Here is a 23,876-nt window from a genome sequence, read left to right as displayed (position 1 = left end):
TGTGGTCACCTATGCAAATTGGTGAGGATTTTTACCAAACCTTTCCCAGGAAGTGGGGTGCAAGGGTTGGGAGGATTTTGGGGGGAAGGACGTGTCCAAACTACGTTTCCCAGTAAACCCAGTTAGAGTTTGGTGGTGGCAGTGGATATTCCAAGGACAAAGGATAAAATTAATTTGTACCTTGGGGAAGTTTTAACCTAAGCTGGTGAAAGTAAGCTTAGGAGGTTTTCATGCAGGTCCCCACATCTGTACCCTAGAGTTCAGAGTGGGGGAGGAACCTTGACACCCCTAGAAATGGGCATTGATCTATAACAATCTTTATTTGGTTCCTAGGTACTGAAGTGGTTTTATAAGTAAGGACTACAGTCCTGGGACCTAAGAGGTGCCTGTCTGTCTATGTGACATTGTGACAGCTGAGATCGTGGGAGGCATTTATGTTCATGTAGTAGTAGGTTTATGGTGACCTAAATATGGGCAAAATATTACGAAATGGAGGGTTGCTTAGAAAATTCATTGTTACGTAATGGTGCGTGTGTTTCTAGTGTTATGACATGTCTCTATTCCAAGGTAGTTCTTACAGAAACTTACCCTTAGTCTATTTAGACCACTTACATTTATAGTTAGATAAATGGAAGAGTTAAATTCCTCAATTTTATTCTGTGACTATTAAAGGGAGGAGCCTTTCTTAGAAGGATTCATTCTGGGAAGCTTTTGTTAATTACATTCTTCTTACTTCATACTACTCTCTCTATCCACACACAAACAACAGATGGATGAAGGCAACAATTTCCGTCACATTTTGCATTGTTGTTTTTTCCTCAGAGATTTGAGACGTGTTTTTGTTCAATGGGGTCATTTCCAAGGATGATACTATTAAAAATAAAATGAAGATGTAGATTGTGAAGAAGGATAATAATCTCTGTATGACACCAGAATGTGCTAAATAGTACCAGTATCATTTGTTATGTTATTTTAAAGGAATCAAACAATTAGGGTAGGATAAGGATGTATCTTTGTTTAAGGAATCGGAGGCCTCTGCTAAGCTGCTTGCAATTTGCATACCTGCAGAAGACAAAAAAAAAAGTGTTCTATGCATATACAGATGACATCTGCAAATGCCATGTAATCAAAGCTAACTTTTTAAAATCCCAATGGCTAATTCCAGTGTATTGTTCAGATGTCACATTTTCATAAACAGTGTACTAATTGCAGCAATTCAGAAGTGAGGAATTGTATTTGTAGACTTTTAAGTTTGACTGACATTAGACCATTCTTAGGCACAGGTGAATACTGCATAATATTTAAGACAGACAAACACAATGCAGTTGGCCAAGATAAGGTTGTTTGTTTAAACATAGTTGAGCTTTGTTGCCATATTCTAGTAAGCAGTTTTTGGTGTCCCAAGCTGATGATCATATGACGTTATCACAGCCAATTGAATTACATTTTTTTTTTCATTTGGAACCCTCGTTTCCACTCCCTGGATAACCAGCTGGCTTCCCTCAATACTAGGCTTCTAGCCTTCTAACCCAATCACCAGTTGGTATTCTTCCACACTTAACAAGGTGAAAAAAGGTTAGTGCCTTATGAGCCATTCCAAATAATACCTGATGTGGGAGTTTAAAAAAAAAAAAAAAAAAAGGCTATTTATTGTTGGAAGGAGTAGGGACTGGAGAATGAATATAGTGCAACAAATAAATGGAATCCACAAAAATCTAGGTAACCAAAATGTTTTCTTCTTCGAGTGATTGCTCATGTGTATTCCACAATAGGTATGCGTGCTCGCCACATGCACCGGTGCCGGAAGTTTTTCCCCTAGCAGTACCCGTAGGGGGAGCACCCCAGCGACCCCTGGAGTGGCGCATCCATGGTGTGGTATAAGGGGAGCTGTGTGCTCCCCCCACCCTCAGTTCCTTCTTGCCACCAGTGAAGGTGCATTGGAACTATTCGGCTCCAGCTTTGCTGTAGCTTGTCCCCAGAGCTTTTCGTTCATTCAGTGCTAGTACCTGTAGTTAGTTAGACTGTCCGGCTGGGTACCATCTGACTGGGACTCCTGGCACCGCTCCACGCTACGAAGCAATTACCGACAGTACTGAGGCAGATGTCGCCAGAGGTCCTCGTCTTGCAGAGGTTACCGCAGCCGGCAGCGGCATTGACGTCGTCGCCATTCTGGCTCAGAATCCCTCTCCAAGTCTCCGCCAAGGCACCGTCTCCACAGCCCGGGGCGTAGATCGCTGGCACCGCGCTGTTGCAGGTCTGTCTGTCGGAACAGATTGCAAAGCAGCAGCTACAGGTGGTATCGGTCCTCCGCATCAAGATTGCGGTCCCGTGGGCGATGCCGCTTCAGGCACCGCCGTTCCTCCCGGTCCCTTGACAGTGGTAGGTCGTTCATCAGCCCGGGCTCTGCTTGTAGTTGCCCTTCCGTGGGCTGGGCCGGGCCAGGCCAGCCAGGCCGAACAGCCGGGGCCGTCGGTGCCACAGCAGGTGCAGTGGCACCTGGCACAGTGGCTGGCACAGTGGTACCAGTAGGCACCGTGGCCTCCGATGCAGCCCCTGGTGGGGGCCCGCTCAGTAGCTGGAGCCTCAGAAGCACCGTCAGCCTCTCTCTCCAGGCCCCCGAGGAGAGGGTTGGTGGGACGTATGTCCTTGGTACTGTGCCTTGAGACAACCAGGTGGTGGACCCTCCAGTGCTGGCGGATACCCAGAGCACCGTACCGGCTTCTTCACCCTCCCCGGATGAGGTGATAGCGGCTCTGCCCCCCTCCGTCCCGCAGGAGGACTTTAGGGCCCATCAAGAACTTTTAAAACGGGTGGCATCGAGCCTTCACCTCCAGGCAGAGGAGCTGGAGGAGAACTCAGACTCCCTGTTTAATATACTGTCATCTTCGGCACCGGTCAGGGTGGCTTAGCCCCTCCATGAAGGTGTGGCAAGGATTTCAAATGCCCTGTGGCAAACGCCGGCTTCCCTGGCTCCCATCTCGAAGAAGGCGGAACTCAAGTACTTTGTACCCACCAAGGGGCATGAGTTCCTCTAAACCCACCCGACGCCCAACTCCCTGGTTGTCCAGTCGGTCAACCACAGGGAGCTGCAGGGCCAACCAGCCCCCACTCTGAAAAACATAGACTCAAGGAGGCTGGACTCTTGGCAGAAAGATTTATTCATCTCAAGTTTCCAGTTGTGGGTGGCAAACCACCAGGCTCTCCTGGCCAGATATGAATTCAACTTGTCGGGTTAGCTGCCTAAATTCGAGGACTCCCTCCAGCAGCGCGATAAAAAAGAGTTCTAAGTGCTGGTGGAGGAGGATGCAGCTGCTGCCAGGGCGTCGCTGCAGGCGGCGTCAGATGCGGTGGACACTGCAGCTCGATCCATGGCCTTGGTGGTGTCCATGAGAAGGGCGTCGTGGCTCCTGCTGTCCAGGCTGTCCAGTGAGGCGCAGTTGGTCATGCAGGATCTCCCCTTTGACGGCAAGGGTCTATTTGTGGAACAAATGGATACAAAGCTGCATGGCATGAAGGACTCCCGCATGACCCTGCAGACCCTGGGTCTTTATGTTCTGGCTCGAGCCAAAACTAAGTTTAAGCTGCAGCAGGCCCCTGCTCTGGCTGCCCAGCCTAAGTATGAGGCTGCCTACAAAAGTCAAGAGATAAGAGGTGCCCTCAGCGGCAGTTACGGCCTGCCCCGCAGCCTGGGTCCTCCAAGGGGAAGCAGGCGGGGAAAAGGCGGTTTTGATGGGATGCTGGGGGGGCACACTGATAGTTCCAGAAGGGAACTAAATAAAGCTTCCCTTCTGCAATCAGTTGTGTGTTTTCCTCATGGAGTGGTCGCGACTAATCTCGGACTGCTGGGTCCTCAATTTGGTCTCCCGGGGCTATACCCTGCAATTTGTTTCGCCCCCGCCCAACCATTCCCCACCCCTGTTCCTTCTGGGGGATCCTTTGCATGAGCAGGAGGTGGGGCGGCTCCTAGACCTGGGAGCAGTGGAAATGGTCCCCGGGGAGTTCAGAGGCAAGGGGTTCTACTCCTGCTATTTCCTTATCCCGAAGGCCAAAGGGGGACTCAGGCCCATCCTGGACCTGCAGGATCTGAACCAGTTTAAGGTCAAACTCAAGTTCCACATGGTCTCCCTGACCTCCATCATCGCCTTCCAGGATCTGCAGGATGCGTATTTCCACATCCACATATTCAAGGGGCACAGACACTTTCTTCGTTTCCTGGTGGGACAGAATCACTACCAATTTACGGTCCTCCCGTTTGGTCTATCCACTGCCCCAAGGGTGTTCACAAAATATATGTCGGTGGCAGCAGCCTACCTCAGGCGCCGAGGGGTCCAGATCTTTTCCTATCTGGACAATTGGCTGGTCAAGGGCAGCTCCCGGTCACAGGTGCAGGATCATGTGACGCTTCTACTGTCCATGTGTGCTGCCTTGGGCCTGTTATTAAACGACACCAAGTCCACGTTAGTCCCGGTCCAGCGCATAGGGTTTATCGGGATGTTCCTGGACGCCTCGTCGGCCAAGGCCTCCCTCCCACCGGACAGATTCAAGACCCTAAAGGGGCTCATTGACACAGTCACAAAGTTCCCTGTGACAACGGCCAGAGCGTGCCTCCAGCTCCTGGGTCAGATGTCGGCATGCACGTATGTGGTCCGCCTCGCCAGGCTCCGAATGAGGCCCCTCCAGCTTTGGCTGGCCTCAGAGTTCTCCCAGGCCCAGGACAGGATGGACAAGGTCCTCACTGTGCCTGATTGCCTCTCTTTGATGGTGTTCCATCCCAAACAACATGCTCCAAGGGGTCCCTTTCCAAGACAGGGCCCCGTCCTTGGAGCTCGTGTCCGATGCGTCAGACCTGGCTTGCCACCAACACCCCCCCCCCCCCATGGGGACCGTTCAGACCCAAGGGCTGTGGTCGGCCCCATAGCTATAAATGTCAAGGAACTCAGGGCGGTGCGTCTGGCGTGTGTGGCCTTCTGCTCGCACTTACAGGGCAAGGTAGTCAGGGTCCTCACGGACAATACGGCCACGATGTTCTATATCAACAGGCAAGGCAGGACCCTATCTTCTGCCCTCTGTCACGAAGCCATTAGGCTTTGGGACTTCTACATAGCCCACGACATCTCTCTGAGGGCCTTCCACCTGCCAGGCACTGCAACATGCGGGCGGATCACTTGAGCAGGGACTTCTCCTCCCAGCACGAGTGGTCTCTCCACCCAGAAGTGGCTCACCAGCTCTTCCGAGTGTGGGGAACTCCACAGGTGGACCTGTTCGCAACAAGACGGAACCGGCGCTGCCCCCAGTTCTGCTCGGAGGGGCGGGGGGGTGTCTGAGAAAGGGCGCTATCCTCGATGCCTTCCTCCTGTAATGGTCAGACCAGTTTCACTATGCCTTCCCCCCGTTCCCTCTCATCAGCAGGGTCCTGGAGAAAGTAAAAATGGACAAGGCATGGGTTCTCCTGATTGCCCTGCCAGCATTGGTACGGGACCCTCATGGGCCTGCCAATGGTTCCACCGCAGCCATTGCCGCTCCACCTGGACCTGCTCTCCCAGGACTGAGGCTGCCTCCTCCATTCCAACCTAGTGGCTCTCCACCTCATGATGTGGCTGCTCAATGGCTAGGCGGGGAGGAGCGGACATGTTTGGAGGGGGTCCAGCACATACTCCTGGAAAGTAGGCAGCCCGCCATACGCCGCACCTACTTGGCGAAGTGGTCCCTGTTCTCCAGATGGGCCGCCGAGCAGGGTGTTTCCCTGGTGGCCACCCCGATCCAGTTTGTCCTGGACTACCTCCTTCACCTAAGAGCCCAGGGCCTGGTGCCCTCATCGGTCAAGGTGCAGCTGGCGGCCATATCAGCCTTCCATCTGCCAGTGCAGGGACACACGGTGTTCTCCCATGCTATGACTGGATGATTCCTTAAGGGGTTGGACCGTCTTCTTCCATATGCTAGGCCCCCTGTCCTGCCGTGGGACCCGAACTTGGTGTTATCCCGTCTCATGGGGCCCCTGTTTGAACCTTTGGCCACATGCTCTTGGTCTCACCTCTCGTGGAAGGTGGCCTTCCTGGTTGCTATTACGTAGGCCAGGCGGGTCTTGGAGCTCAGGGCCCTGACCTCCGAACCCCTGTACACGGTTTTTCATAAGGATAAGGTTCAGCTCCGCCCACACCCTGCGTTCCTACCTAAGCTTGTCTCCGCCTACCCACACCCCACGTTCCTCCCTAAGCTTGTCTCTGCCTATCACTTGGGCCAGGACATTTTCCTGCCTGTCCTCTGCCCCAAGCCGCACGTGTACAGTGAGGAACGCAACCTCCACAAGCTCAACGTGCTTAGGGCGCTGGCCTTCTACCTGGAATGGACTAACCCATTCAGGAAGTCCTCTCAACTGTTTGTTGCCTCAGCTGAACTCATGCGGAGTCAGTCGATTTTCACCCAGCGCCTCTCCCACTGGATCACCTCGTGCATTCCCACCTGTTATTATCTGGCCGGTGTTCCCCTGCCACCAATTGTAAAGGCACACTTGACTCAGGTCCAGGCCTTGCCGGCTGCCTTTGTGGCCCACATCCCTATCCAGGATATTTGTAGGGCCGCCACTTGGTCTTTGGTTCACACGTTTACCTCGCACTATGCGATTGTCCCCCAAACCAGGGATGACACCGGGTTTGGCAGAGCCGTACTCCATCCTGGGGATCTGTGAACTCCTCCCACCTCCAACAGATATAGCTTGGAATTACCTGTTGTGGAATACACATGAGCAATCACTCGAAGAAGAAAAGACAGTTATCTTTTCTGTAACTGGTGTTCTTTGAGATGTGTTGCTCATGTCTATTCCACATCCCGCCCTCCTTCTCCTCTCTCGGAGTTGTCTGGCAAGAAGGAACTGAGGGTGGGGGACCACGCAGCTTTTCTTATACCGCACCATGGAGGCGCCACTCCAAGGGTTGCTGGGGTGCTACCCGTACAGGTACTGCTAGATAACCAAAATATTTTCCCCAGTGCAGCATTTGGAATGTAACTTTTCCGTAATGTCCACTTTCCATTTTTATGTTGGTGAATCACATCAAGTATCAAAAATCCTATGTACAACATTGATGGCTTTTCATCATGATGACATCAGTGATAATTTTTCTTTGGGCATAGATTTTTAAATATACACGAACATATATAAAATAAATGGTTGTCTGTGTGTTAATTGCAACAATTTCCACTTTAAAATGCATACCATGAAGCAGCATATGTCAAAAAATTGCATATGTATTTCAAGGTTTAACTTTCTTTGCTTGTGGACTTGCAACCAAAATAGATGTCTTGATTTGTACAGGCAAAATACATTTGTTAATCTTATATCTAATGTTGTTTAAGATGTTTGACACTTGTAAAGCACTCATCACCATAACATTTAGGCAGCTACCAAACTTGTCCAGTTTCCACCAACTGTCTCCCACTTAGGGCTGCCAATTTCGGTTGGATATATTCCTGGAGATTTCATCACATGACATAATTTTTAATTAAAGATCAATCTTTAATTCCTGGAGACTCCAGGCCAATCCTGGAGGGTTGGCAACCCTACTCCAACTGCATATTGAATAGTAATGTTGGAGGGCAGCTCACAATTGGAACTTCCATGTTAAGTGTCCCAGAAGTTGAAGCTAAGGCAGGTTGGGCAGGGGGAGAGGAGAGCATGGGAGAAGATAGGCAGAAAGTGTGAGACTTGTTCCCCTACTTCAGTATGTGGAGAAGAATAGTAAGGAGAAAGGAAGGGAGAAATAGGTGATAAATTTACTTTGTTCCAGTCCCTTACGTGACATTTCACAAAGCAGCTATTCTTGTCTGTGAGAATGCTGTTCATAAAAGGGATACAGTCAATTGAAGCATTTGTCTTAAATTTTTTTGCTCACTAGTTTTAGTGATATTACATATTGCTCTAAAGGTCAACAGGAAATATTTGGGTTTCCTTTCCCCTCAGCATTGTACTTTGTGTATTTCCAAGTAATTTCTGTTTAGACTGTTTTACTATAATCAGCATCCACTGCTATTTTGATCCTTTACACAACAACATGAACAAAAGTAAAACAAAGCGGAAACTTAAGGATTTTGTTTTTGTAAAACCACTAAAAAATGGCTGGATGAATTGAGGAGCAAATTTAGTATTGAAAACTATATGAGCTAGCACTTGCGTGCGCGCCCTCAAAAAAACCCCAAAAAACCAAAAAAACAACAAAAACCCCAACCCCCCCCAACACCTCACAACAAGAATAATAATAATAATAAAAAAACCAAACCCCCCTTCCCCCCAAAAATAAAGAACTCAAAACATTAGGTTTCAGGTTGGAACTGTTAAGTAGGAAATAAACTCTGATATGGAGCAGTTAATGAAACATGTTTAATGATTGACGACAATTATTTGAAGACCACAATGTGCCATGATGTTCCATACTACTACTGTGCGTCCCACAATTGATGATGACTGGATTAAGTAACATTAGTATTTTTTCTTAATGACCTTCCCACCCCCCCCCAACCCCCCCCCCCCAAAAATGACTGGTGCAAAAGGCTTTTGGTCTGTTCTTTGAGTCTTATGGTAAATTAGAACACTAACTGTGGACCCTAGATCCTGCATGGTTTTTTTTAGTTACCATTACTTGTTGCATTTTACTTTTTTCACCCCTTCTCTTTATTCTGAGACAGCTCACTGATCCTTCTTTCTATATTTATAAAACATTTATAAATTAATGTAATTTCCTTCAACATGATGACATTGGTTAAGCAAAATCAGGTGGCACTGCACATTTGTTTTTTTGTTTTGTTATTGTGTGAACAGACTTTAAACTTAAAATAAAATGCACCTTCAGATCAATTATTCTTTTTATTTTTAATGGGATTTTTGTTTTCTGCAAGCTTTGATACAGTAACTTTTGATTTTAGTGATATCAAAGACTGATAACACATCTGTGATGAACATAGTGTCTTTGTTGATTTCTGTTCTTTCCTTTACTTTTATAACACCTTGTCAAGGTTGTTAGCTTCTATGAATACCGGGAGGATAGAAATGTAGCAGAGGCACTTTATTTATTTTCACACCAAGAGTGGGTAGCTGTGCAATTTGCATTTGTACCAGGTGGCATTGGGAGTATGTGGTTAGATCACACAGCTGCTGAATTAATTGGCAAGTGGGTGTGGCTAGCAGATGGTTGGCATATCTGGATTTAAAAGAATTTTCAGGTCCACCTCTAGATGGATGGATAAATAGTTTATATTCTCAATCCTGAGACTAGAAAACCATGACTTTAGATTCTTTTGTACTTTTGTTTGTTTCCTGGTGCTGAGTCATATTGAATTGTATATAGGTTTGGTAAAATTCAGATTTTTATAAATTTGATGGATGTGTTAATTTTAAGCATTTTTTTTAAATTAGGCTTGTTGCAAATGGACTAGCGAATGAATAGTAAAAACAGATCTGATTTGTTGATTTAAGAATATTTACTTATTATATTTTTATGTGATGTTGACAAGTGGTTTTAACTGTTTACAAAGCCTTACTTTTTGAATCTCAAAGTCTGCTATAAAATAATTGTCTGATTGTGCTTCTTAATTTTCTACAACCATGAACATTTAAATTAGTAAAAATAGGAAAAAATGCTGAAACTCATAATTTTTCTATAACTGAAAATTTGAATTATAAAAAAAAATTAAGTCTAAATCACTGGATTTTAAATACAGTTCTCAAGCAGTATTTTTCTGACTTTGCCTATGCGTGCACTTTGATTTTTATATATGAAATACTTTTTCTTCTGTTTGTGTGTACTGTGAAATCGACGTTTAACAACTTTTACTGAAAAGAATCAATCTTTCTAAGCCTAATTTTGTGTGTGTGTGTGTGTGTGTGTGTGTACATATATAGTGCACTACAGGGGCTGTAGTCTTCCTCTCTCTCACTTACATTCTTTTTCCTTGACATGTAATTTAATTCTTGACATCCTATAATTTAATGATTATAGGAAAAAGTTTTATTTATTATGCTTATTTATGAAGTGCTGCTGCAATACAAGACTACTGCAAGTGATCCAGAATCTTCCAGTTTGCGCGTTAGTAGGTAAATGTGATGATATAGTGTATAAAACTGAACTACAACACTGGAAGACAGGTTGGAATAACTTCATTGCTTCTGATGAGGTTGCGCCGTTTACATGTCAGAGCCAAGAGAATTATGTCTCTCATAAAATACCTCTGAAGAGCAAATGTTTAGATAGCCATTTGAAACAATCTAATCTATTCTGTTACCCCCCAAAATACATGATGGGAGATGAGACCTAAGGAGAGAGAGAGAAATATTTCTTTTGAAACTGTAGGAGAAACAACGAGCAGTCCTTGTGGCACCTTAGAGAGAAACAAATGTATTTGGCATAAGCTTTCGTGGGCTATAATCCACTTCATCAGATGCATCGGACTCATTATTTTTGTGATACAGACTAACACGGCTTCCCCTCTGAAACCTGTAGGATAAATGTTATTTAAGGCAGAATGTAATGATCTGAATTAGAATATGGCCAGGAACCTGGATCTATTGCCTTTATTACTACCATATAGGTCTTTAAGGACAGATAGGACATAATTTCAGTGCCAAGTGAAAAATGTCAAATAGCTAATACCACTTCCTTGGAGGTTCAGAACTGAGTAGGTTATGGGAGGGTCTTTGCTATTCAGTTTATTACACACCAATGCTGAATGTAACACTGGGGAATTCTTCTGAGAGACTGTCTGCTGGTAGCTTTCGTAAAAAAGAGACTCTGATGCCAAGTTGCTTAAATTCCTTGTTTAAAAAGTGGATTTGGGGGGTAGGGAGAGAAAAGAGATTTAATAAGAAACTAGTCTTACAATTTTCATCCCACTTGTGAATTGTAGTGGAAGCTAACTTATTGAAGTGCTAGGTTTTAGACTGATAATTCTCTACTGTTGGAATGGAAAGGATTTATATGGCTTGATGGTTTTAAACAGTATTTTAACTTTAAGTAGAATAATTCTTTCAAACTTTTAATGCACATAATCCTGAAATTAACAAGGTTTTGAGAGAAAATGAATGACTTGGTATTCTAGTAACCTGATGCAGAAGTGCTTCTACAATATTGTACATGTTTGCTTTAAAATGCAAAGGGCATAATAACTTTTATCCAAGCCTGCATTTAACTGCTTCTCTTTATTACCAAGGTGGATTGTAAAAATGAACAGCAAAGTGGAATAATTAGAGGGCAATCTATTTCCTATTCATATTTTTCTTTATAATGTGGATACCTTTGAATACATTATTTGTTTGTCTGATTTTTAGTTAAATTGCTTTTTATGGACATTTAAAATAATATTGCTAATAAATTCTGATTCTGGCCAGTTTTTCATTGTTAAATCCTTGGTTTAATAACTGTGGAACATCAGTGCCTTTTATATTGTTACATTTTCATACTTTCTCTTTGTATGCTTTATTTTACCAAGTTCGGTCTCATTCAGAAGGATTATTATGAAAATTAGTTTTCATTTTTAAAGCTATACTGTGTTGTTCTCTGTGCCTGACATATAGTATGCTATATATAACATTCAGTAGAGAAAGAGAAATTGTGAATTCTTTTCCTCAGTCACACTAGAATTCTTTGTTAATCATGAAGGTAAAATGATACACAATATTTCAGTTTTAGAAGTTGTACTTTCCGTATTCTTGGAAGGGCTTTTTGGAGATTTTTCAACCACAATTCAATAATCACACATACACCTGGGAAATAGTTGCTGAATTGCATCATACATTATATGTAAGGTCCAATGTCTCAATTGATATCCACACTGATTCATCCACTTTTTGTGTGACCAAAAGCTTCCCTTTTCTAATCCCTGTTTTCCCAATATGAGTACATATGTAATCTGATATTTTTCTGCTGATTTGTCTGAATTAATGTTGTACTGCGGTCATACCTTGTGAGATTTCAGTATGGTGTAAGTATCATACATTAAGATGGTTTTAGAGTTGGAGACTTTTTACGCAAATCCAAGTGATTAAGAAGTTTAAATTGGTGATCCAGTAGGTGACAATCTTCCCTTACTGTGCTTGCTGTTACAGCCTTTCAGATGACTTGTAAAACAGGTCCTCATCACTTCCGCAAGACAGGATCTTGTTCAAAGCATATCTGAAATATAGGAAATTAAATAGTCAAAAACCACACAGTAAGTCTTTTGAAATGTATCATAGAGACTTGTCTCGTCAATACTACTTTTCCCAATAGTACCGGTTGACAGATAATCAACAAGAAACTTGGAAACTTTGAGTTCTTTTGGGGCACTTTAGACAATTCAGCTGTCCTAAAATCCAGTTCAGTACCAATACCAACAGCACATTCTTTTGCATTTTCCACTATTTCCCCCCACGCTGCATCAGATCTTGCTGATTCTTGTTGTTTTTGAATTCCTTTGATCGTGTGTAGTACGTAGTAAAACAAGTCCACTTTATTGAAGTTGCTCTGATAATGCATTTGTCACACCAGTTATTCTTTTCAAGATAAGCATATACAATAAGAAAGGTGACTTTATCTTAGCTTGGAATCCAGTTGGCTCGGCTAAAACTTTTGAATGATATGTGCTGACTCAGATACAGTGAGAATGGCTTCATAGTGCAGTTTTATCCAATAAAACCACCTGGTAGCTGTCATTTACTCTAGCTGAATAATTTTCTGCTGGAGCTGTTTCTGAGCTTGAACAAATAACTTGTGTCTGGTATTGCTTTTGACTACAAAGTGACATGACACTTGTACAATGATAAAGAATTCTGTAACTTTGGGCATATCTGAGATAGTGTTGACTAAAGCAAAGTTTTGCTTGTGGGCGTGGCAGTGAATGTACCCACATGGAGAGCCTTCTCTTTTATTCTTGCTTGAACTCTGTTAGTCCACCCATTCATGATGTTTGCACTGTCATAGCATTGTCCCACACAAAACTTCAAGTGGAGTCTCATACTGCATACTTGGTCATAGATAAAGTTTGCTAAGGAATCAGTACAAATTTTTCACATCTGATAATTATCAATAGCTCTTTCTTTTACATGAGGGTATTGGATAGTTAGAGTAAGGTGTTCCTTCTTAGAAATGTCTTTAATCTCATCAAGGGAAACAGGAGAAAATAGTCATTTCTTGATCTTGAATGTCAGCTGTTGTTGTTCTCTCTGTTCACCAGAAACACAAATTAGATCATTCTGACATTTGTGAGATAAGTAACGACCATTCCAACATTCCCTTTTTGAACGTAGGTTTGTATCTGTCTCCAATATCTCAAGGAATTTAGCAAAGTTTACTTGATTGTCTAATGCAGTGGTCCCCAACGTGGTGCCTCCAGGCACCTTAGCGCCCACCGGGGCATTTATGTGCATCTGCCATCAGGGCCGGCACCAAGGAACGAAGAGGAGAGGAGTGCATCCGCTGGAGAACCTGCCACCGAAATGCCGCCAAGAAGCGTCGCTGCCCGCCACACTCTTCTGAAGGCATGAATGTGCTCTTGGCCACAGAAAGGTTGGGGACCACTGGTCTAATGCTTGACATTCAAAAAAATGTTGCTTGGATATCGCCTTTTCCTCGTCTCCTAAACTTCTTTCAATCTAGTTGTTGAAATATTTGAAGCAATAGATCTTTCTTTTGTCTAGAATCACAAAAAATTCAGTCCAAAAGACAATTATTTGTGGCATACGCTTTCTACATGCTGTTGAAACAGATCGCTCATGTCTTTCCACTTTGAAAATCTATAATCAGTAAATACTCGTTTCCCAGCCTTTTCAGCCTTTTGTAAGGAATTACTATCAAAGTGTTGGCAAGCGAAGCAGTAAATGACGTCTTCATTAACAGAGTACTGAGTCCATTCGTTGAACTCTGTCGTAGTTCTCTGACAAAGTTGCCCATTTTTTTATCATCAGGATTAAGTAGCTTTGACAGGATGATCACTTTTTGTTTGTAACCCCCTGTGAAGCTTACCTTGGTTCCTGGTGTCTGTGTTAGTAACTCAGGGAGAAGTGGCTATTCCTGGGAGGCAGAGGGACCAAGGAAAGACTCAGAGTCCCAGTTGCAAGGCGAGGGAGAGAGGACAGAGTCTATTTTGAATTATAGGGACCCCTGTCAGCTCAGGGGTGTTACAGCAGTTGTTCCTGGATGGCGCATTTTCTCAGGATGAGCAGTGTCTGAGAGAAAGGGGAGGGATTTGAGTTGAAATTTATTGACAGGAAAAAGTAAGTCCCATGCCTGCCTACTGGTTTCCCCCTAAGAACTGGCTTCTGGGTACTGGGAAACAGTATCCTAAATATATTCCTTTCCTGTTTAAGGAAACTCACAGTTTATAGAACTGTTCTGGGAAAACTTCCTGCCCAGTCAGGCTGGGTTAGTCCTTCAGCTTCCTAGATAAACCAGTTACCACCTGGTGAGTACTACACTTGCTGCTAGTTCATGGTTGCCCGCCTGCTGTGATTGCATCTGCACTCAAGGGTAAGAGATTAAGAGTTCGGATTTTTAAGTTAGTTGTTATAAACTGCATTTGATCTCTTCTTGGTGAGGGGGGAGTCTTGGAAACAGAAGAAACCTGATTTCCTTCACGAAGAGGATGCCAACGGATTTATTAGCCCCAGGTTAAGTAGGTCCCTTTCCCCTGGGTCAGGTAACAGGGAAGGTTCCAGAACAATCAGAAACTTTCTGGAAACAATTAAGGCATACAGGCTGATTAGAACACCTGCAGCCAATCAAGAAGCTGCTGGAATCAATTAAGGCAGGCTAATCAGGGCACCTGGGTTTAAAAAGGAGCTCACTTCAGTTTGTGGTGCGCGTGTGAGGAGCTGGGAGCAAGAGGCACAAGGAGCTGAGAGTAAGAAGGCATACTGCTGGAGAACTGAGGAGTACAAGCATTATCAAACACCAGGAGGAAGGTCCTATGGTGAGGAGAAAGAAGGTGTTGGGAGGAGGCCATGGGGAAGTAGCCCAGGGAGTTGTAGCTGTCGCACAGCTGTTCCAGGAGGCACTCTAGACAGCTGCATTCCACAGGGCCCTGAGCTGGAACCCGGAGTAGAGGGTGGGCCCGGGTTCCCCCCAAATCTCCCAAATCCTGATCAGACACAGGAGGAGTTGACCTGGACCGTGGGTTCACGAAAACAGCCAAACTGAGGGCTGGCCTGAATCTCCGAGGCAAGCAAATCCGCCAGTAAGAGCAAGACCCACCAAGGTAGGGGAGGAACTTTGTCACAATACGTTATGAAATCAAGGCAGTGCAGCTTCAATAGACTGTAGCCTCTAATACACTGGATATGGTGCTCTTAATAAACAGATATTCCTCAGTCCAGTTAGTGAGTGGAAACCTGTAATCTGAGTCTGAACTCATTCTAGTTCTGGACAGCCATTTCATGTTTCAGTATAGGTCTTTTTTTTTTTTAATTCCTCCGTAAACATAAGATACATCAGCCACATGATTACTATACATAATATATCAAGATAATTTTCCTGCATATTATTTAAAGCATAAAAAGTCCAATTGAAATCCAGGATAGAAATGTATTCTTTTCAATAAGGTTTTATAATATAATAGCGTATTTTGGAACTAACGCACTGTAACATTACTGTCAAAACTGCTGATAGAGTGATGCTTTTTACGTAAAGAGAACAGACATCTGCATTACTCTTCTTACTCAGTATCTCTTTATGTAAAATAGCTTCACATTGTATGTTTGCCACGCAGTGTCTGTTTAAATTGCACTGTGCAACTCTTCTGTTTTTTTAATAGATATTTTTATAACAAAAAGCAGATGACAATACTGGCAAAACTTAACAGTCAAGATGTTCAGCCATCATTTTTCTGTGGCGGGACACGGGGCCAGGGCGTTATTCAAGTGATTGTCCACATGGATTTCACTCTTGGTGTACATGCATACTGGTGTGCAAGATCTCATTGTCTGGCTATGCCAAAAGAATGACAGGAGACATTAGATATGGCTCTAATCAGGCCGCAACTTTATTATTAGATGTCTGGGACTAACCTGTAGCGCAGGAGAAAACCTCCACAATTCAGTGGGGGGGGAGTGCTTTTTTCAGCCCACCCCCACCCCACACCTTTCCATTCATATCCCTCCAGCAGATCCACTGCCAGGAACCTCCAATTCCAGAGGTGCAGGGGGCTTCCACCCCTTTTCATGCAGGTCCCCCAGGAATTCCCTTGCCGGGACCTTACTGACCCCCCCCCCCCACTTGTAGGAGGGGTTAAGGTGGACTATAATGATGGGGGGTTGGCTCCCTGCTGTACCAATCAGAGGAGTCCCCAGCTGTCCCCGGCTTGCTCAATTACCAAGCACCTTTGATCAGTTCTTTTCCCAAGCCATTTATCTGTTCTTTTGTGCCTTAATTTATGGAGTGCCTGCACTGAACATCCGCTATACACCTAAATAAAGAGTTGCAACATACAGCCTACCACCCATCATGCTGTGCATGAACAGAGCCCACCTGAACCTGCTGCGAGGATGGTGAAGAAACCCCCACTGCACCTGGCCAATATGGTGGTAAGCGTATGCCTAAGTTTAATTCAACCAGTTGGTTTATATAAAGTATTACTTCATGTTATGGGCAAGATAGGGTTCCTTGCCTCTGCACATAGAACCACAATTGTCGACGTTATGTTTCCAGGATTTGAGATTGATCAGACCTGAGACATATCAGTGCCTGTAAGCAATGGGCACTTGAGATGTCTTTTATGTCTAGAAGGACATGTTTCTGAGCATTGCTCAGTATGCAAATCTTTTTCAAAGCACACTCTGAAGTCAAGAAACTATTTCGCGCAACACACAGTCAACCTGTGGAACTCTTTGACAAGGGATGTAAAACTATAACTGGATCAAAAAAAAAAAAAGGAATTAGATAAGTTCAAAGAAAATAGGTCTGTCAATGGCTATTAGCCAAGATGATCAGGGATGCAACCCCACGCTCTGGTGTCCCTTGGCGTCTGAATGCCAGGTGCTGGAACTGGATGACGAGAGATGGATCACTTGATGATCGCCTTGTTCTGCTCATTCCCTTTGAAGCATCTGGCATTGTGCACTGTCAGAAGACAGGATACTGGGCTGGATGGACCATTGGTCTCACCCAGTATGCCTATTTTTGTGTTCTGAAAAGGTAGGCTGCAGCTGCATCTTTTAGAAACATCAGACATTTTTTGATCCCAATAAGCAATTGGAGAGTCTCCACCTAGTCAGTCACACTTCTCTCATGCCCTGGTGATCTTTCATGTCACCCAGAGCTCACAGCACACTCAGAGGTCCCATTCTTTTGCTCTGTGTTGACTCAAAAAGTGGCTGTAAAAATCACCACTTCAAGGACCAGGGTAGATACAAATCTCTCTCCCTGTGAGGAAATAAAAATCCTCCCCCAATGCTCCAACATTCCAAAGCCTCAAGGCAGAGCTACAGAAATTGGCACCGATGATCACTTCACATAATAAACACTGTGCCACCTTCTTCCCTTCCCCCTCAGTAGCACTCAGTCGGCAAACCTCTTTTTGGCATTGAGTGTCCTGGTGCCAGATAAGTTTGTACCTATGGTGACTGCACTGAAAATGCCTACACTGAGCACATCAGCACCAGCAACTGGACTCATGGGTATGGATGGAAGATAGCACCAAGACTGTTCTCAGCACAGGCTGATTCAGCCAGGGGACTGGTACTGACATCTTTAGCCTTGGTCAGATGAAGAGAGGAAATAAGTAACTATAGCCCTTAATAGGCAGAGGACACTTGTCCAAATCACTCCTATGAAAGAAGAATACTCTTGAGCTTCTTCAGAGGAACAGAGCATATCTGCTAGACTCTGACCCATCTTCACCATGGATAACCCTGGAAATGGGTCAGACAATTTAGGCAAGAATCCCTAAGAGGAACTCTCAAGTCTTCTGGGTCTGGCCTCTAGACCAGATGCAAGTTTCGGTACAGCGGTCCATTGGTTGATCTTCAAGTAGGATTCCTTTTTACTCATCTCGAGGCATTGTATACTGCCTGCTAATCACCAAAAGTGGAATCTGTGTATTCAATTGTTCAAAGAAACAACTCTTACTTACCTTACAGAAATTGTTGTTCTTCAAAATGTGTTGTCCAAATGGATCCCACAACCTGCTAATTTTTAATCCTTCCGTAAGGACTTCTTCATTGGTGAAGGAAGTAAGAAGTGGTTGAGACCACTCTGACCCTTATCGCCTCAGCTTCATTGGTTGTGAAGGCTCCCCGGGCACACTGAACACTGCTATTCAAAAATCTGATTTTGTGTGCCTGGGGCACATGCACATCAAGAGTGAAATCTGTGTGGACAGTATACCTCCAAGAACCACAATTACTGTAATGTAAGTAACTGTTCTTTCTAAAACACTATCTTCTTTTATATTGGGATTACAAACACTTATGCATCAATCAATCAAAGTGTTATGCTGATGTGGTCTCAACTTTAATGCCATCTTAATATAGTGTTTGTCTGAGAAGTTGAAGGGATGCTCACTGTGCTGAATGTTGTTTTAGGCTGCACTCAAAGTCCCTTTTATAAACTCTAAAACCAACTAATTAAAGAAAAAGAGAAAATGTCAACTCAAAGGGTAAAATATAAAATTTATTTAATGCTGTTAGGGCCGCTAAACATATTGTAGTGGTAACATTTAATGGTGTTCTGTAATTGAGTGAATGAACTGGTGTACAAGTATATTAGTTAACATACAACTGCTAATTTAGAAAAGCCATGTGTGCTTACAGATTTTTGTACCAACTACTAGAGTAACCTCCTTCCCTCCTCTTAATTAGGTCTCTGAACCATTACAACATGTTTGTGTATGTTCCTTGTGATTAGTACCATTAATCTTGTTTTATATATTTTGAACTTCTGGAACATTTTGAGTAATGTCATTGTTACGTCTTCATATGATAAACAGGTGTAAAATGGAAATAGTTCTTTCTGTGGGATATATTAGTTAGTTCACAGATGTAGGTATCACTGAAGACACATGCTTTACAGCTGTACATGCAGGACATAACATAGAAGAATGGAATGGAAAACAATCTCTTACAGCAGGTTGCATCAGCTCTTTTTCCTCCAGCTTTGATAAACAAATACATTATTACTCACAAGATAGAACATAACACCAAATGAAAACAAAATCTTGATTGCTTACCGACATGTTTAATTTAGACTCTCTTTGTTGTTCTGGAAAGAGTTGTTGCTGGCCTTTCCCAACACCTGAACCTTTTAATTTTCCTTGATTTGAGTCACATTATCTCTCCCTTTCTGGTTGAGGCAGAGAGTGAAGAGAAGCAAAGAATAAAAAAGTGAAATCACTGTATATGTGTAGAGATTATAAGGCACTGATGTGCAGAAGTTAAAAGATACGTTTCTTTTGGTCTTTTAGTGAATAATTAAGTGAATTAATTTAGTGAATTAATTAAGAAAGGTTCCACTCATCCCAATTTAGGGAAATCTATCTTTAAAGCAGACTAAACAAAAAAAAAAAGTATTGTTTTCTATTTAAAATTAATCTCGTGCTGTCCGTTTCATTATGTGTTGGTTTTTTTTTTTTCTTGAGAACCAAGTATTTTGAATACAGGAGTTTGCCAGTGAAGAATAATTAATGTATAAATCAGCATTCAACCAAGTAAAACAATGAAACAATGTATGCTTGTTTACTGTAACCTGCTTTTGTTTTAATAACACTCAGAATGAGGCTAATTTCTTAATTACCCTGATTTTCAACATATCTATGAATATTTTGTTTTTGTTGAAATATGTTTTCTGAACAAATGCTTCCCAGTGATGTGCTTTCTCCCCCCCTCCCCCTTTTTGTTCAGTTTTTGATTAATAGGTTTCAGGTTAAGTAAAAATTATATTCGCTTCTTTCAATGCAGTATCCCTTTTGGGAGATATATTTGTAAATTACAAAAACAACAATTAGTATAAAATTATAACACAAACACTGTTTCAGAATGAATTTAGGATTCTAAATAACACAAACATTTAATGTACTGGAAACCCTGAGATAAGGGTCTGACACAGAATTTATAAATCACTTCCTCTTTCTCTTTTAACATATTAATCGGTACTCTACATGAGTACGAATAAGAAATCAAAATTTGTATAGCAACCTTTTCTCTGACACAAGAAATCTGATTTCAGACTTTAGTGGTGTGTGTATGTGTGTGTGTATATATATAAATATATCTCTGTACTGCAACTCATTGAGTCTAAAGACATCTTCCTTCCTAAGTATTATATTTTAACATTTGTATACACATTTTATATATATTTCAACTATTGTGTGTATGTGCATACACAAGCACACATGTAAAGATTGCAGTAAAGTAATGGCTGTTGCAGAAAACATTGTCAAAAGATTCACCATGCTCAAAAACTACGGAAATTACAAGACAAAAATAAAATTGCCTTTGTTGAAATGTCTGACCTTGCTCTTGTTTCATGAAGTCAGTTTATTTCAGATACATGTTTGTTAACACATTGCATATGTGGTCCACAACAAGTACTGTATTAAGCTGAAGTCAACAATGCATGTTAGTATAACATCTGACACAGACATTTCTTAGTCACAAAGTAAAAAAAAAAAAAAAAATAATAATGTATCTGTGATCAAAGTGAAGGTTCCTACATGATTTTATTCATACTTACCATCGTATATGCATGTGATTTCAAGAGCTTGCTTATTATGTGATCACTCCTTTTTTCCATCAAAAGGAAGCTAGATATACACTACTTCTCTAATATTATCTTCCATTTACGCAAATGCTATAGTTTCCATGGGGATGTTGTAAGAAGAATGAAAGAGGAAAGTGGTCCACACAACTGAATGGGAGAGATGTCTGAGAAACTGTCTTCATTAGGGCAGAGTCTACACTCTGAAAAAGTTTGATAATCTGGGAATTTTACTGTCATCCATTTGTAGATTTCTTCAATTTTTAAATTAAATGGAGATGTCAAGATGCCATGGTAAAGGGTATTCAGTAGGATTTAAAATTAAAATTATGCTTATTTGCTTTGCAGTCCAGCTAGAATAGAGAATCATTTGTTTATATTTTCCCCGTTAATTTACATAGTCATTTAAGATCACTGACATAAATCTATCCTATGTATTTTACTGCAGATGCAAATATGGTTATACTACTTAAACTCATTGAGCACGCACCTACTGGTGTATAATTCAACATATATGTTAAGGTTGCCATGGTAACTTGAGCAACTCTTAATCAATGTAACTAATAATGAAATATAATTAATTCTCTGAGTGACACATCCTATTAATGCACAATATATTGTCTCAGTGAAGGGAGAGGAGGGGGAGAGAATGCAAAAAGCAATGGCAGCAGAAGACTTAACTATATCCTTATCTCTAGTAGCGCGCGCGTGTGTGTGTATATACACCTACACACACATTCAAATGTGTTTTTTTTTTAAACCTACAGATTTCTTTCAAATATAAGGCATAATGGTATAAATAATAGAGATGAATGGAAATACTACCGGGTTGCATTCTCTAGGTTTTTGATTAATGTTTAGCTATTACTGTATTAATCATTCAATGTTACTTTGTTAAACTGCATTTTAATCTTGGTTACATATAGCAGCTAAACAACTTGTCATGTTGCATGTACCTACTGGGATATAAGTTAATAGGGGAGTGCTGTAACCACAAACATTACAAAAGGACAGTTTTACTAAACTAGACTAGGGAAAGGATCATAGCCAAGTTGAGTTTGTTTATGCTGATATCCACGCATCAGTGCAAAACTAATGAATTTTTAACACAATATTATATAAAATATTTGACTTGTAAGAAATAAGAAAATGTAGTAGAAATATGTTACTTAGTAAAGTAATTACTGCTACTTACCTGAGTTGTTAGTTTTAATCATTATTGAAAATTTGGAATGACTGCCTTACCACAGTACTTTTACTAGCCACAGGTCTATGCTACTGTGTGAACGTTAAAATTTGCATGGATATTAACTATTACATTACTGTCTGAGGAGTAAATATTTGTCATTACTTTCCCAAGAGAGCTCTCCCAACAACACCTGTGCATAATGTCCATTACCATATAATAAACAGGAGCAAATGCAGTGGCAGAGTAGACCCTCTGATGACAATTTACAAATATTGATCAAGACATGTGGGTAAATGAACGACAAAATCGCTTTAAACTGCTGGCAGTAACTTTCTTAATTTAACAATAGATGAGGGGTGCTTTATGCTAGCCCCTTCTCTTGCACCATCATTTAATTGGATCTTGTGCGGAGTTACAGGGCTCCAACCATATAACCAGTGATTCAGGGTAGACTCTTTTCAGCCTATCTCTAGGACTCAGCTCACTTCTGAATACTCTAGCCCTCCATCTGTGAGGGAGGTAGCCAGGGGAACCTCTGTCTGTGAAATTTTAAGGTTTACCCTTCTTCCTACAGACAAAAGATGTACCAGCCAAATCCCGGGTCTCATTTAACTCTGGGATCTGGCCCTTTTTATTTTCACTGGACATTGGCTGCAAATTATGATGAACAAAACATTTGTACATTATCTCTTAATATTAAAATTCCCGTTGTTTTTCCTTTTAATCTAACTGCTGCACAATGCTGCAAGGAATGCGCGCGCGCACACCACCAAACCTCCACTCCCCCCTACCCCCCCCCCAAAATATATATATATATCAAACGCATCATAACACACCCCACCAGATCGTCACCAATTTCGCCCGACTGGAAAAAAATTGCTTCCCGATCCTGAAAACAAGTAACTATGACATTTTGGAAATGCAGGTCCATATAACTTCACTACAGGAAGGGAAGCAGTGGGAAGTGGGGCAGTTATTGGGACAAGATTGTCCCCCAGACACTGGGGAAGGCTTTCAATTGAATACAGAGGGAGGTGATAGCCAATGAGTCTATTGGTGACTGATAGTTGTAAAATTTAATCCTGCTTTTGATATCATTATATACTAATTGAATTGTTGATTCTGCAGATATGAACACTTGAGTAACTTTAAGCATGGGAGTAGGCCATTGCTATTGCGCTCAATGGACCTACTCTGTTGTGTAAAGTTACTTGTGTGTAGAAGTGTTTCTAGGATCAGATCCTAGGTGACAGTTACACATTCTTGATTTGTATCCTTCAGTTATGTCTCAGAAGGCATTGAAGTTCTAATCTCAAATGGACAAATATTTGTATCATCATTTTTAAAGATGACCTAGAAAAGGGTACAAGCTAGGTTAAATGATTTTTTGCGGTTGTGTCCTGGTTTTCCTGAAAGTGTTTTGTTTTGTTAGGTTTTTTTTTGGGTAGAGGGCTCTTGGAAGAAGTGTGGTGTTTACTCCCATGTTACAGTTGAAGGATGTGAAGTGTTGCATTTTTGATAGAAACCTGGTTTCTTCCAAACGTTCATTGGTCACTGGAAATTCAAAAAGTGTAAACAAACAAAGAGCAAGTTGTACACAGAACGACTAAATGTGCCTTCTCTTTTCCGTTGGTCAGCTGTCATCCATGTGTGTTTTGTGATGAGATAATTTCATTAGTTTGGCATTCATTATTGTCTTCCAGAATAATAAAAATATGAATTTCCTAAAGTTGAAAAACAAACAACGAACTTTTAGAGACCACCTTTAAGCATCTTAAAAAGCAAATCTACAAACCCTTTTTTCCCTTTTTGTATTACCTCTAAGGACCATCAGATATAAAGAAAGCCATGTGTGTGCATTTGCTTGATAGAATTTAAGATTAATTTAATTGGTACCTGTGAAATTTGCATGAAAAATATTTGTCCAGTTATGCAAAAAAGTGTTCGTATGTACGTGTTTAAAATTTAAATGGTGTGTGTTA

The 23,876-nt window shown here is 42.1% G+C and overlaps 1 protein-coding gene across 4 annotated transcripts in view; it reads left to right on the top strand.

The window, feature by feature from the left end:
• DIAPH2 (diaphanous related formin 2) overlaps nt 1-23,876 on the top strand; it is an 807,400-nt gene that overhangs the window by 278,018 nt on the left and 505,506 nt on the right. The gene's annotated exons all lie outside the window — the stretch shown is intronic.

Source organism: Natator depressus, chromosome 9 (assembly GCF_965152275.1).
Source record: "Natator depressus isolate rNatDep1 chromosome 9, rNatDep2.hap1, whole genome shotgun sequence".
In the NCBI taxonomy this organism is placed as follows: Eukaryota; Metazoa; Chordata; order Testudines; family Cheloniidae; genus Natator; species Natator depressus.
The sequence above is the reverse complement of the archived record's forward strand: the minus strand, read 5'-3'. Positions and strand labels throughout refer to the sequence as shown.